Source organism: Mauremys reevesii, linkage group 6, assembly GCF_016161935.1.
Source record: "Mauremys reevesii isolate NIE-2019 linkage group 6, ASM1616193v1, whole genome shotgun sequence".
Taxonomy (NCBI): domain Eukaryota; kingdom Metazoa; phylum Chordata; order Testudines; family Geoemydidae; genus Mauremys; species Mauremys reevesii.
The window spans coordinates 42,754,421-42,766,582 of record NC_052628.1 but is presented as its reverse complement, the minus strand read 5'-3'; the positions used below and the strand labels follow the sequence as shown (position 1 = coordinate 42,766,582).

Here is a 12,162-nt window from a genome sequence, read left to right as displayed (position 1 = left end):
TGAAAACATCTGCTCAATGTGCCGCAGCAGTCAAATAAACTAACAATGTTAGGTATGACTAGGAAAGAGATAGCTAATAAAACAGAAAATATCATAATGTCACAATAAAAATCCACACTATGTACACACCTGGAATACTGAGTGCAGTTCTGATAGCCCCATCTCAAAATATTTATATTAGAATTGGAAAAAGTACAGAGAAGGACAACAAATTGATTAGGGGTATGGAACAACTTTTATCTGAAGAGAGATTAAAAAGACTGGGATTGCTGATTTTAGAAAAGAGATGACAGAGGGTGGATGCAATATACATCTATAAAATCATAACTGGTGTAGAGAAAGTGACTACAGAAGTATTGTTTACCTCTTCACATAAGACAAGATCCAGGGGTCATCCAATGAAATTAATAGGCAGCAGGTTAAAACAAACACAAAGAAGTACTTCCTCTCACAGCACACAGTCAACTGGTGGAACTCATTGCCAGGGGATTCTATGAAGGCCAAAACTAAAACTGGGTTCAGAAAAACAATTAGATAAGTTCATGGAGGATACTCGTTGCCAACTGTGTCCCTAAGGTTGAGTCATCAGTGATATGCCCTATAACTAAGGCTACGTTTTAGTCACAGGTGTTTTTAGTAAAAATCACAGACAGGTCACGAGCAGTAAACAAAAATTCGTGGCCCGTGACCTGTCCATGACTTTGACTATATACCCCTGACAAAAACTTGGGAGAGGGGATGCTTGGTGGGGATGGCCCAGTGGGGGGCGCTGCAGGTACTCGCAGGGGAGGGGCAGGCTCCCTACCTGGCTCCTGAGCTCCACATGCTGCCTCCGTCACAAGCCCCAGTTTTGCAGTTCCCAACGGGAGCTGCAGAGGTGGTGCCTGCTGGCAGAGGAAGCACGTGGCGCTAGGTGCTGAGGGAGGGGAGCCCCCCCTCCAGGTAAGTACCACCCCGCACCCCAATCCCCAGCCCTGAGTGCCCCCACACCCAAACTCCTGCTGCTGGAGGCGGCGGGGTGGGGGGATTGAGGGGAGAGAGGGAGACTGCCCCAGCAGCAGTCGGTGCACCTGGCCTGGGGGCTGCCCGAGCTGCTCAGGCACGCCCTGGGCCAGGCACACCAGCCACTGCAGAAGTCACAGAAAGTCAAGGAATTTGTGACTTCCGTGACAAACATGGAGCCTTACCTATAACACATGACCACAAGCTCCCCAAAAATCCTCTGTATCCAAATCCTTCATAGTTAAATGAATCATATCTTTAAAATCTATTCCTTTCAAGAAGCAATGAGTAAACCTATTCCGATCATCCAGAATAGGGCCCCCACTCCTTACAAAGGGATTACAACTTCTGGACGCAGAGGCTTTGAATTTCAATAACAATCCTTTTGCTGTGGTCCCCTAGCACTTCTATTTTAACTACAGCAGGTTCCTGGGGCACAGACCCCAAGTCTCTGGACAGATTACTTAACTTAGTCTGTGGGTAACTTGTTTTAGCAGTGTCATAAATTGGGGTCAGGGGCAGAGGACCTTGCATGGGCCCAGCTGCACAGGTACATCCAGTACCAGCGCTGCAAACTGGGTCCTTCCTCCCATCATGCTGGCACCTCTATAATTGGTCCCCTATGTTTGCTACTTGTTTCTCCTCGCAGCTTTCATTCTTTTCCAAAAATGCCTTGTTGGATTGTATTGCATCCCTTTGGTTCTCCAGGCCCATAGAGAAAAGAAAAATGAGAAGAAAAGACTGACCTGCTCACTTGGACTACTGAGAAAGTTCCTGGGGATTCATTCTATGCAGGCTATTGAATTATTATTATTCACGCCAACCTAGAAAAGGCACTAGAGTTCAAGGATTAATCATCTCACATTCCTCAGCTCATTCTAGTAAGTGAAAATGAGTTATGCATTCATTCATAGAGTACTAAGATTACCAACACAGTAACTATAACACACAGTAACTACGCTAGAACTAAGGCATTATCTCCCTGCTTACTTGTATTAGAAGGGATTCTTAACATTATTTTAATATTTCATGTTAAATTTTATCTTTATTATATTTTTACATTTCAGTTAGACTATATTTAATGGATGTGGTACTCTCAGCATTATTGAACCTTAAGCTACTGACACTTCACAAAACTGCTGACAATGGATGCTCCTGCAAGAAAGCAAAAGCCTCTGGAGAAAAGTGAGAAAAATCTGTATGCAAGGAGACTATGGGTCAAATTCTAGCCTGAGTTATACACTGTGTAAGTCAGAGCAGAGCTGGTCATTACATGAATTAAGAAAAAGGTGTTAGAAAATAAGGAAAACATTTCAGCCATAATATTAAAAAGTTACAGCTGTAGCAAATGCATTCCAAACTATTTTGCTACACCTCTCCTGTTACGCTATATTCTACAAGCTTTGCTGCACTCTCTTCTTCCATGGGACTTCCTACATTTGTGGTAAGACTAATTAGGAAGGTTTCTATACTGCTTTTTTTTTTTAATCATAGATTCCATTACACACTTGTTTCCAGATCTGAGTGCAAGGAAAATTCTGAATACCTTTGTTGATAAAATTACAACTTAAGAGGTTAGCATAAGTTAACTACATATAATCATGGCAGGACAGATTTCTCATTTTACGTTAGTGATATTTATTATTGATTCATTTTAACAAAAAGGAAGGTCTCATACCAACTTGTTATTACTAGAAACAATGTCTTCATTTCCCTCCCACTACCAAACACTCTATCCACCATAAAGCACGGGTCATGGCATCTGATCTATCATCTTTTGCATTCACTTACATATATTGTATATAGACTACTGCAGTGCTCCATCTCACTGCACAAGTAATAGATTTATAAGCCACGCTACCAATACCCTGAGGGTAGAGTGCCTAGAGCAGTCTGATGAAACTGTCATCATTAAGACGCAGTAACACACAGAAAAGCAACCTGATAACCAGTCATCAGAGGGTGGACTTGTGGGAATGCTAGGGAAGCAGACTTAGTAAATGTTTACATTAAAATAAAACGCTGTCTTGGCATATGTGCACCAAAGAACCTTTTACTGACATATTTATAATGACTTTGACAGCCTCAGGAAGTGACCTGAACTGTATCCAATCTCCAGGAAGAAATATGCTTAACTTGATCTGGAAAACTAGTTGGATTCCAATTGATGTTTTCAACCTCCCACATATTGAATTTCCTTTTGTTCTTTTCAGCATCAACTTTTCCATTAAACATATAAAAATTATCTGCAGAGAAGGGTTTCCCTAGTTGAATAAAGATTTCAAATCTTTAGAAACTATTTTAAGTGCACTTTAATTTTCACTCACAAAAGAATCTTTATGAAAATATTTTGTCTTCGTTTAAAACCTATCTAGTAAAGTACAATTGCAACATTGTACCAGCTAGACAAAACATAAGAGGACAAAGAGAGGTCCAGGAACACTTGATGCTCCAAGCAAAAACAACAGTAAGCCTGTGAAACTAAAAGCATTGAACAGGGATTTTTAAATCTAGATTTGATTCAGGAAAAATGCAGTTCAGTGTATCTTAGTTCTCCGAGTTAAAGACTCTGGTCTGATATTCTGATATTTTAGTATTTATTGTGCACGTTCTTCCTCCTGTTTTCTACATACACAGCAGTGAGCATCACCAGAGGTGACATATCTCCTTTCAAAGGTAGTTTAGTATTTACTATTTCTATTGCAGTAGCTTCTAGAAGCCCTGCTCATGGACCAGAACCCCACTGTGCTTGCAATCAAATGTGTATTATAATGCACACAGCTCGGATTGGGACAAGACCATTCTTGTATTTGTAATATGCATAAAATGATATACAAAATAAAACAAAAATAATTACCAAATAGCAATATTTGATTTTACTAGAGAGTTTGTATGGTACCTCCTATACATAGAATGAGAAATAACACTGTAAATTTAAACTTCTCAGGGGAGTAAATGTTAATTTTTAAATGATGCCCATTATAAATTCCAGAGGTATTTTTACAGGTTACCTTTTATAACATACAAAGACACCCAAGAGTGTCACTTCACTCTTGAGGAATTTTCCCCTTCCAGAAAGTTGTTCAGGATGAAACTAAAAAATTTCAATGTGTCATTTATCAGGAGAGCACTAGGGAACTCATGCATGACATCAGAAGCATTTCTGAAAATTAACATTAAAAACTGAATAAATGTTACTGGAGAAAAGATTATCTTAAAGACATTCACTGGCAAAAAAGCAGTCTGTCTTATAGGTGAAGTGAAAGTAAGTATAAAAATAAATATATACATACATAACAAATGGAAGAAAGGAGAAGCTGATTGTAATGAACATAAACTATAAGCTAATAATTGTAGAAAACTGATAAGGGAAGCAAAGGGACACAGAGAAATCTATGCCAAGCAGAGTTATGAAAAATAATGAGGGTATTTTAAGGGTATTATGAACAAAAAGAATCCTAAAAATGGGACTGGTCTATTACCAGATGCAAATGGTAGAATTGTCAACAGACAAGACAGACAGACCAGACAGAAGTGTTTAATAAATATTTCTGTTCTGCATTTGGGAAAAATAGGTGATAAAGTCATACAATAAAATGATAATGAAATACTTTACATTCCAACAGAAGCTACTAAAGTGATATTTTTAAAATCAGCAGATCCAGATAACTTGCATCCAACTAGCCAAGATGTTATCTGGGCTGTTAATGTTGTTTTTCAATAAGTCTTGGAACACTGGGGAAGTTCTAGAGGACTGGAAGAAAGCTAATGCTGTGCCAGTATTTTAAAAAGGTAAACAGGATGACCTGGGTAATTATAGGCCTATCGACCTGACACTGACCCCAGGCAAAATAATGAAACAGCTGATACAGAACTTGATTAATAAAGAATTAAAGGAAGGTAATAGAATGAATGCCAAACAACAGAGGTTTATGGAAAATAGATTCTGTAAAATAACTTGATTTTTTTTATGAGATTACAAATTTTGTTGATGAAAGTAATAGTGTTCATATAATATACTTGGACTTCTGATTAAGACACTGGAGTGATACAAAATTAACATGATATACATTAAATAGATTAGAAATTGGCTAACTGACAGGTCTCATGCAGTTCTAAATGGGGAAACTAGTGTTTCTACTGGAGTCTGCAGGGACTGGTTCTTAGCCCTACACCATTTAATATTTTTATCAGTGACCGAAAGAAAACAAAATCATTACTGATTAATTTTGTAGAAAACACAAAGATTGGGAGAGTGGTAAATAATGAAAAGGACAGGTCACTGATACAGAGTGATGTGGATCATTCAGTAAGCTGGCCACTAGCAAACAATATGCATTTCAATACGGCCAAATGCAAATGTATACATCTGGGAGCAAAGAATATAGGACACACTGACAAGCAGTGACTCTGGAAAAGACTTGGAGATTCATGGAGGATAATTAGCTGAGCATGAGCTCCCAGTACAATGCTGTGGCCAAAAGGGCTAATGTGAACAAACAGAGACATCATAAGTAGGAATAGGGAGGTTATATTATCTCTGTATTTGGCACTACTGCAACCACTGCTGGAACACTGTGTCCAGTTCTGATGCCTATACTTCAAGAGGATGTTGACAAATTGGAGAGAGTTCAGAGAAGAACAAAAGGAATGGCCAAAAGATTGGAAAATATGCCTTATAATGAAAGTCTATGGAGCTCCATCTGTTAAATTTAACTGAGAAGGTGAAGGGGTGACTTGATTACAGTTTGTAAGTGTCTAGATGGGGAACAGATATTTAACAATGGGCTCTTGAATCTAGTAGAGAAAGGTATAACACGATCCAATGGTGGGAGGTTGAAGCTCAAAATAAGGCACAAAATTTTAACAGTAAGAGTAATTAAGTATCAGAACAACTGACCACAGGCTGTGGTGAAATCTTCATCACTGGAAAATTTAAAATCAAGATTGGATGTTTTAAAGAAGAAATGTTCTAGTTCAAACAAGAATTAATTTACAAAGGTCCTATTGCTTGCATTACACAGAAGGTCAGACCAGATGATCATTTCTGGCCTTATATTCCATTCATCTTAAAATGACAGATCCAAGTTGTTACAATATAAGTAACCCCTCATCTCTTGTACCCATCCACGCTTTCAGATTGACCCTTGCAGTAATCACAGGCCACCATACTTTCATAGATGTTAATGGTAAGCAGATTTGCGGTTACGTGGTCTGAGCACAGGACTTGGAGCCATGAACTCTTGACACTGGATCATATGTGCCTGTGGCCAAGTCAATTATCACAGTGCCTCATCTTTTTATAATCAGTAAAATAAGGATTATAATAATTACCTACCTCAGAGATGTTGTGAGGATCAATTAGTTAATCTATATACAAGATTCGGAAGTCCAAGAGACATACAAAATTGCTAAGTATTAAGGACATTTGTTCACACAGCGGCCTGAGACACTAAGAGTTTGTCTACATGGGCTTGTCTATCAACAGAATAGTTGATGAAACAAACAAAGAGACATATCCTGTAAAAAATATTGAATTAGAGGGTTTTAGGAACTGTCTACATAGTGTGTTAGTCTTCACTAGTGGGGGTGTAAATTCTGGTTCACACCAGCATGTCACTAACTGGCCAGTGTGGACCCTGCTGGTGTGCATTAAAAATTATCTACTGAACGTTAATCTAGTTCTGTTTGAAACAGGACTATATTTTTATTTTTTGCTAGTTTTGTTAGTTTTAGCAACTAACCTGTTTCCTTAGGCCCCAGTACAGAAAAGTACTTAAACATATAAGCAGTACCATTGAATTTAATAGAGCTACCAATGTGCTCACTTGGAGGGCCAGCCATTGTCTCCTTCCTTTTTAACGGCATTAGAAAAGGTCAACACTACAGAGTTACGTCAACTTAAGCTTTGTCGACGATCATAAGTCTCTTTAACAACATTGGTGGAGCACATCCACTCAAAGCTCCTTGTGTTGGCTGAGCATGCCCACAGTCATTGCTCTTGCATCGACAGAGATAGTGTTGCATCATGGGTAGCTATCCGACAGTGCAACTCGCCACTGTCTGTGACCCTCTGCCGCTGGGAGCAGATCACGGTGCATCATGGGGATGTGCTTGCCATCCTGTGATGCAGTTCTTTCCATGCCATCATTCCATGGGCTTCCTACTTTATTTTGTGCCATTTTTCAATAGCTCTTGTAAACTGTGCACCAGCCATCTCTGTCCAACAGCATGGATCCCAAGCTGCTGACCATTTTGGTGATGAGCGTTATGAACACAATGCGCCTGGTCCCGCAGCATTTCATGAGCTGGAAAACAGAGTGAATCGGTGATGCTTGCCCTGCTGTCTGCCAGGGAAACAAATAATTTAAGATTGCTGCTGGTGTTCACTGACCAGCTTGCCATGGTGGACCATTGGTACGGGGCTCAAGAAACGAGCACTGAATGGTGGGATTGCATTGTGATGTATGTATGGGATGACAAGCAGTGGTTGCAGAACTTTCAGATGTGCAAAACTATCTTCCTGAAACTGTGTGTGGAGCTTGTATTGTGGTGCAAGGACATTAGAATGAGAGCTGCCCGCACTGTGAAAAAACGAGTGGCAATTGCTGTGTGGAAGCTGGCAACTCTGGACTGCTACCAGTCAGCTATGAATCAGTTTGGAGTTGGAAAGTCCACTGTGGAGACTGCGGTGATGTAAGTGTGCAGGGCCATTAATAGCCTCCTGCTACAAAGGACTGTGACTCTTGGTAATGTGCAAGAAATACTTGATGGTTTTGAGGCAATGGGATTTCCTAACTGTGGCAGGGTGATAGATGGCACACATCACAATTGTGGCTCCTGACCATCTTGTGACAGAGGACATCAATCAAAAGGGCTACTTCTCCATGGTATTGCAGGCACTGGAGGATCACTGGCTCCATTTCACTGACATCAATGAAGCGTGGACAGGGAAGGTGCATGATGCACGCATCCTTTGGAACACTGGACTGTACAGAAAGCTGCTCACTGGGACTTTCCAGACCAGAAGATTCCAATTCCACAGTGATATTTGGAGACCCCACATACCCTTTGCTCCTGTGGCTCATGAAGCCTTACACTGGGAATCTAGACAGCAGCAAAAAGTGCTTCAACAACAGGCTGAGCAGGTGCCGAATGAATGTTGAATGTGCCTTTGGCCAATTAAAAGGTCGCTGGTGCTGTCTTTTTGGCCAGTTAGACCTCAATGAGGAAAATATTCTGATGGTCATTGTATCCTGCTGTACTCTTCATAATATTTGCGAATCAAAGGAGGAAAAATTCCCCAGGGGTAGGCCATTGAGGCTGATCGGCTAGCTGTTAGAGGGACACAGCAGAAGGCTATTCAGATCAGAGAGGCTTTGAAGGAGCATTTTGACAATGATTCCCAGTAACATGTCTGTATGTGATGCATTTGGCCAGGCAATGTTTACTTGCTGCTGTATGTTGCTTCTTCAGCATTAGTAGCAAGGAGCAAATATTCCTGCTTATAGCCACTGTTTCTCAATGGTAGCACTGAGCGATATAATTATGTCACAAATAAAGACTCATTTTATTTCAGACTCAAGTTAAATGAGGGGATAAAACACAAACTTTTGGACAAAAAAGGGACATGAATATGAGGAACATTTTCATGGTTAGGGCTCTCATAGCTGGGTGTAATTCCAGTTTTCATTGGAAACCCAGTCACCATGCCTGGTGACTAGGTTTCCAACGAAAACTGGAATTACACCCAGCTATGAGAGCCCTAACCATGAAAATGTTCCTCATATGCTAGCCAGTGCACAGAGTACTGTGAGGGATCAGGAACACGCAATGAATGTGGTAGGGTAGTTTCAGGAGGGCATGGACCAGAGTTCTGTAGTGGCTGGAGTGGGAGCTGGGCATGGATTTGCTCTGATTGCAGGCTAATGAGGGACTTCAGCATCTCTGTCTGGTCCTCCAGGAGCTTTATCATCCTGCCCTGGATCTGTGTCCTTTCCTGGCTATCCAGCCTCAGTGTTTCATTAACTGTCTCCCTCCACTATGTTGTTTTGCTATGTGCTGCATCTGTTGATTCCAGCATTTCACAAAACATATTCTCCTCACTCCTCCTGGGTTGCTGCCTTATCTGACGGAGGCGCTCCATTGGGGTGGAGGAGTGTGTTCTCACATCAGCAGAAGGCAAAGAAACAACAAAGAGAGACAATAGTGTGAGTGCGCTCACAGCTGTGAATCACAAAAGTTACACACACCTCTTTCTCACTGTCCCTTAGCTAACAAACAGTTCACCACAAGTCCCTATTATGGTGAGTTTGCGGGGAGAAAGGGGGAAAAGGACAAAGAGTGGTTTGCGAAGGAGGTTACTATAAGCAGCTAGGAAGCCTATTCTGAATATTGGTGCCCTTTTCCACAGGTTAGGGTAATCAAACCCAATATCTTGCTTCTAAGGGTAATACAGGATGCAATGGTGCATCTCCTGCATGCGTGTGGCTGCAGACCGGCTCCATATGCCACTCGCCTGTGTGCCACTCTGCACAAATAATTGCCGGGTGGCATGGCAAAGTTTCCTACAGCGAGGGAGAAACAAGGCAATTCTGCCAAGGAACCTTAGACAGAGGACTGCAGAATACCTACAGGAAAGTTTCCTAGAGATCACTATGGAGAATTCCAGAGATGCCCCCGTGTACATTAATAACCTTTTTCGTCTTGGCACCACTGCATAGATGGACAGGCTCTATTGTTAATTTCTGTCCCTTTTTCTTCCTCTATCATATAACAAAGTACATGAGACTTCAATCTTCTCTCACCGTGCTGTATTAAAGCAAAATGGGCACTTACCGGTGCACCCCTCTCCTGCATTCAGCATGCCAGAGCTGGAGTGCTCGGACTGGCTAGACCCCTCCAGAGTGGAAAAGAGGGCCTGACTCACCACGCGACCCTGCCGTGTGCTCCACATTGTCCTCCAGTTCCACCTCCTCGTTCACCACTTCCTCACTGGGGCTGAGTCCAGTCCTCCTCCCCACCCCCCGAAGTATCCACAGGGCTCTTGATGGGGGAGGTGGGGTTGCAGCCAAGGATGACGCGCAGCTCCCTATAGAAGCAGCATGTCTTTGGCACTGTACCGTAGTGATGGTTGACCTCTCTTGCCTTCTGGTATGCCTACCTCAGCTCCCTGATTTTATCACGACGCTGCTGCATGTCCCTTTCATGCCTCTTCTCCTGCACACCACTAGCAATCAGCCGGTAAGCAACAAAATTCCTATGGCTGGTGCAAAGCTGCGACTGCACAGCCTCCTCTCCCCATATATTCAGCAGATCCAACAGCTCCGGTGTGCCCCATGCGGGAGAGCGCTTGCTGCGTAATGCTGGCATGGTCAGCTGGGAAGTTGCTGTGTGAACTGTACACTCCAAGCAAACAGGAAGAGGAATTTCAAAAATTCCCAGGCCTTTAAACAAGGGAGGGGTGCATACCTGTGTACCTTCAGGGCAGCAGAGTTCAAACTGGTGACCAAAACAGTCATGATGGGTGTTGTAGGACACCTCCTGGAGGCCTATTAGGGCAACATAACCCAGTAAGGTGTCTACACTGATGCTGTGCCACTAACTACGTCGCAAAAAACTCTATGCTGCTTGTTGAGGTGGTTTTATTATGTTGGCATAGCAGGGGAATTACACTGGCAGGAGGAGTATTTCCATGTGTACACCTCCACTGTTTTGAAAGCTGACTTTTGTCAATAAAACAGTGTAGTGTAGACAAGGCCTTAGAGAGAAATCTACAACCAAATAAGGTAAAAATAGAAGGGATATTGGGGATCAGAGATGCCAGGAGAGAGAGAGCTCTGGTGGCTCACTGAGGAATAGGGCACAACACTCTGAAGAAACTACGTAAGAATTCATATTTTTCTTTAGCTATTCAAACTGCATATTTGCATCTGAGACATGGAAGGCCACTTTGAATGAGTATTATAATTAATATTTAGAGGTTCACACCTTACTCTGAGTAACCATACCCCCACTTTGGGTAGGAGGCAGGAGTCTGTGGAAAATGAAACTGTTTTTATATTAAATTATCTATAGAAACTTTAGTTTCCTAACCAAAGAGAGCAATGCAAGAATAGTGCTCTTCTAATTCTTCTAGTGTCTATCCACTATTGGGAGGCCTCTCTTCATCCTGGAGTATGTTTTTGATGGCCATATTTCAAAACACATACCCAACGAGTATCTCAACACATTTGTCTGCTTCTGTACAGTTAAAATAGTTCAGCTCCTATATACTATCCTCTAGAAATCAATGTAATCAAATACGTAGCAACCATACTACATCTTTTGTTTCTTTATTCTTTGCTTAATTTTGTGCATCTGAAGATGGAATTGAGCTCTGTTGAGCTCCTGCAGCTGCCTAAAGTGGAAAGAATGAAGACAGGCTATTGCCAGAAAAGTGGGAAGTAAGAAATAACAGATGTGATGTTTCAACAATATCACTGGCTAGTCCAGCCCTACAGACAGCTTTAAAGTTTGAGTTCTCATTAGTCTCCCTGAGTCTATGAGGTCTACTTGTAGCCTAAGCAGCTTAGCATTTCTCTTGTTTAAATGGATTTATTCGGTGACCTCAACAGTGAATGTAATTGACAGGAAGTATTCATATCCTTACAAACATGTGTGGGCTGTCTGTACAGACTTTTGATTAAAGTTAGTCACCACATTTTCCAAGATCATTTTACCTTTTCACTTCTCCCTTTATCATTCTTTACCACACTTACTCCTTAGAGACTTGAGCTGAGTATGATGATCCCCTTGGCACAGGATGTCTTTACACAAAGAAAATAGGATCAAAGAAAACAATCAGGTGTGTGCATTTTTTAAACAATGGAGAAGTAGGTGACAAATGCCCTTCAAAGAATCAATTTAAATTAGAGAAATAATTTTCACTGAAGAATATAATTCTTCCATGACAGAGTTTATTTAAGGGGGAAATTATGAATAAAAGCACTGCAGTGCATCTCACACCAAGGGCAGCTAGTTTCAGCTTAATCTGCAAGACTGAATGTACTCCTATTTAAATTAATATTGTAGAATAAGAAGCATACAATTAGAATAAAGATATTTTTCATCATTAAATATAAACTATGTCTAGAAAATGTAAGCTGATACATACAGTGA

At 41.3% G+C, this 12,162-nt stretch overlaps 1 protein-coding gene across 5 annotated transcripts in view; it reads right to left on the bottom strand.

The window, feature by feature from the left end:
* The window catches only part of LHFPL2 (LHFPL tetraspan subfamily member 2), a 216,255-nt gene that overhangs the window by 79,652 nt on the left and 124,441 nt on the right, over positions 1-12,162 (bottom strand). The gene's annotated exons all lie outside the window — the stretch shown is intronic.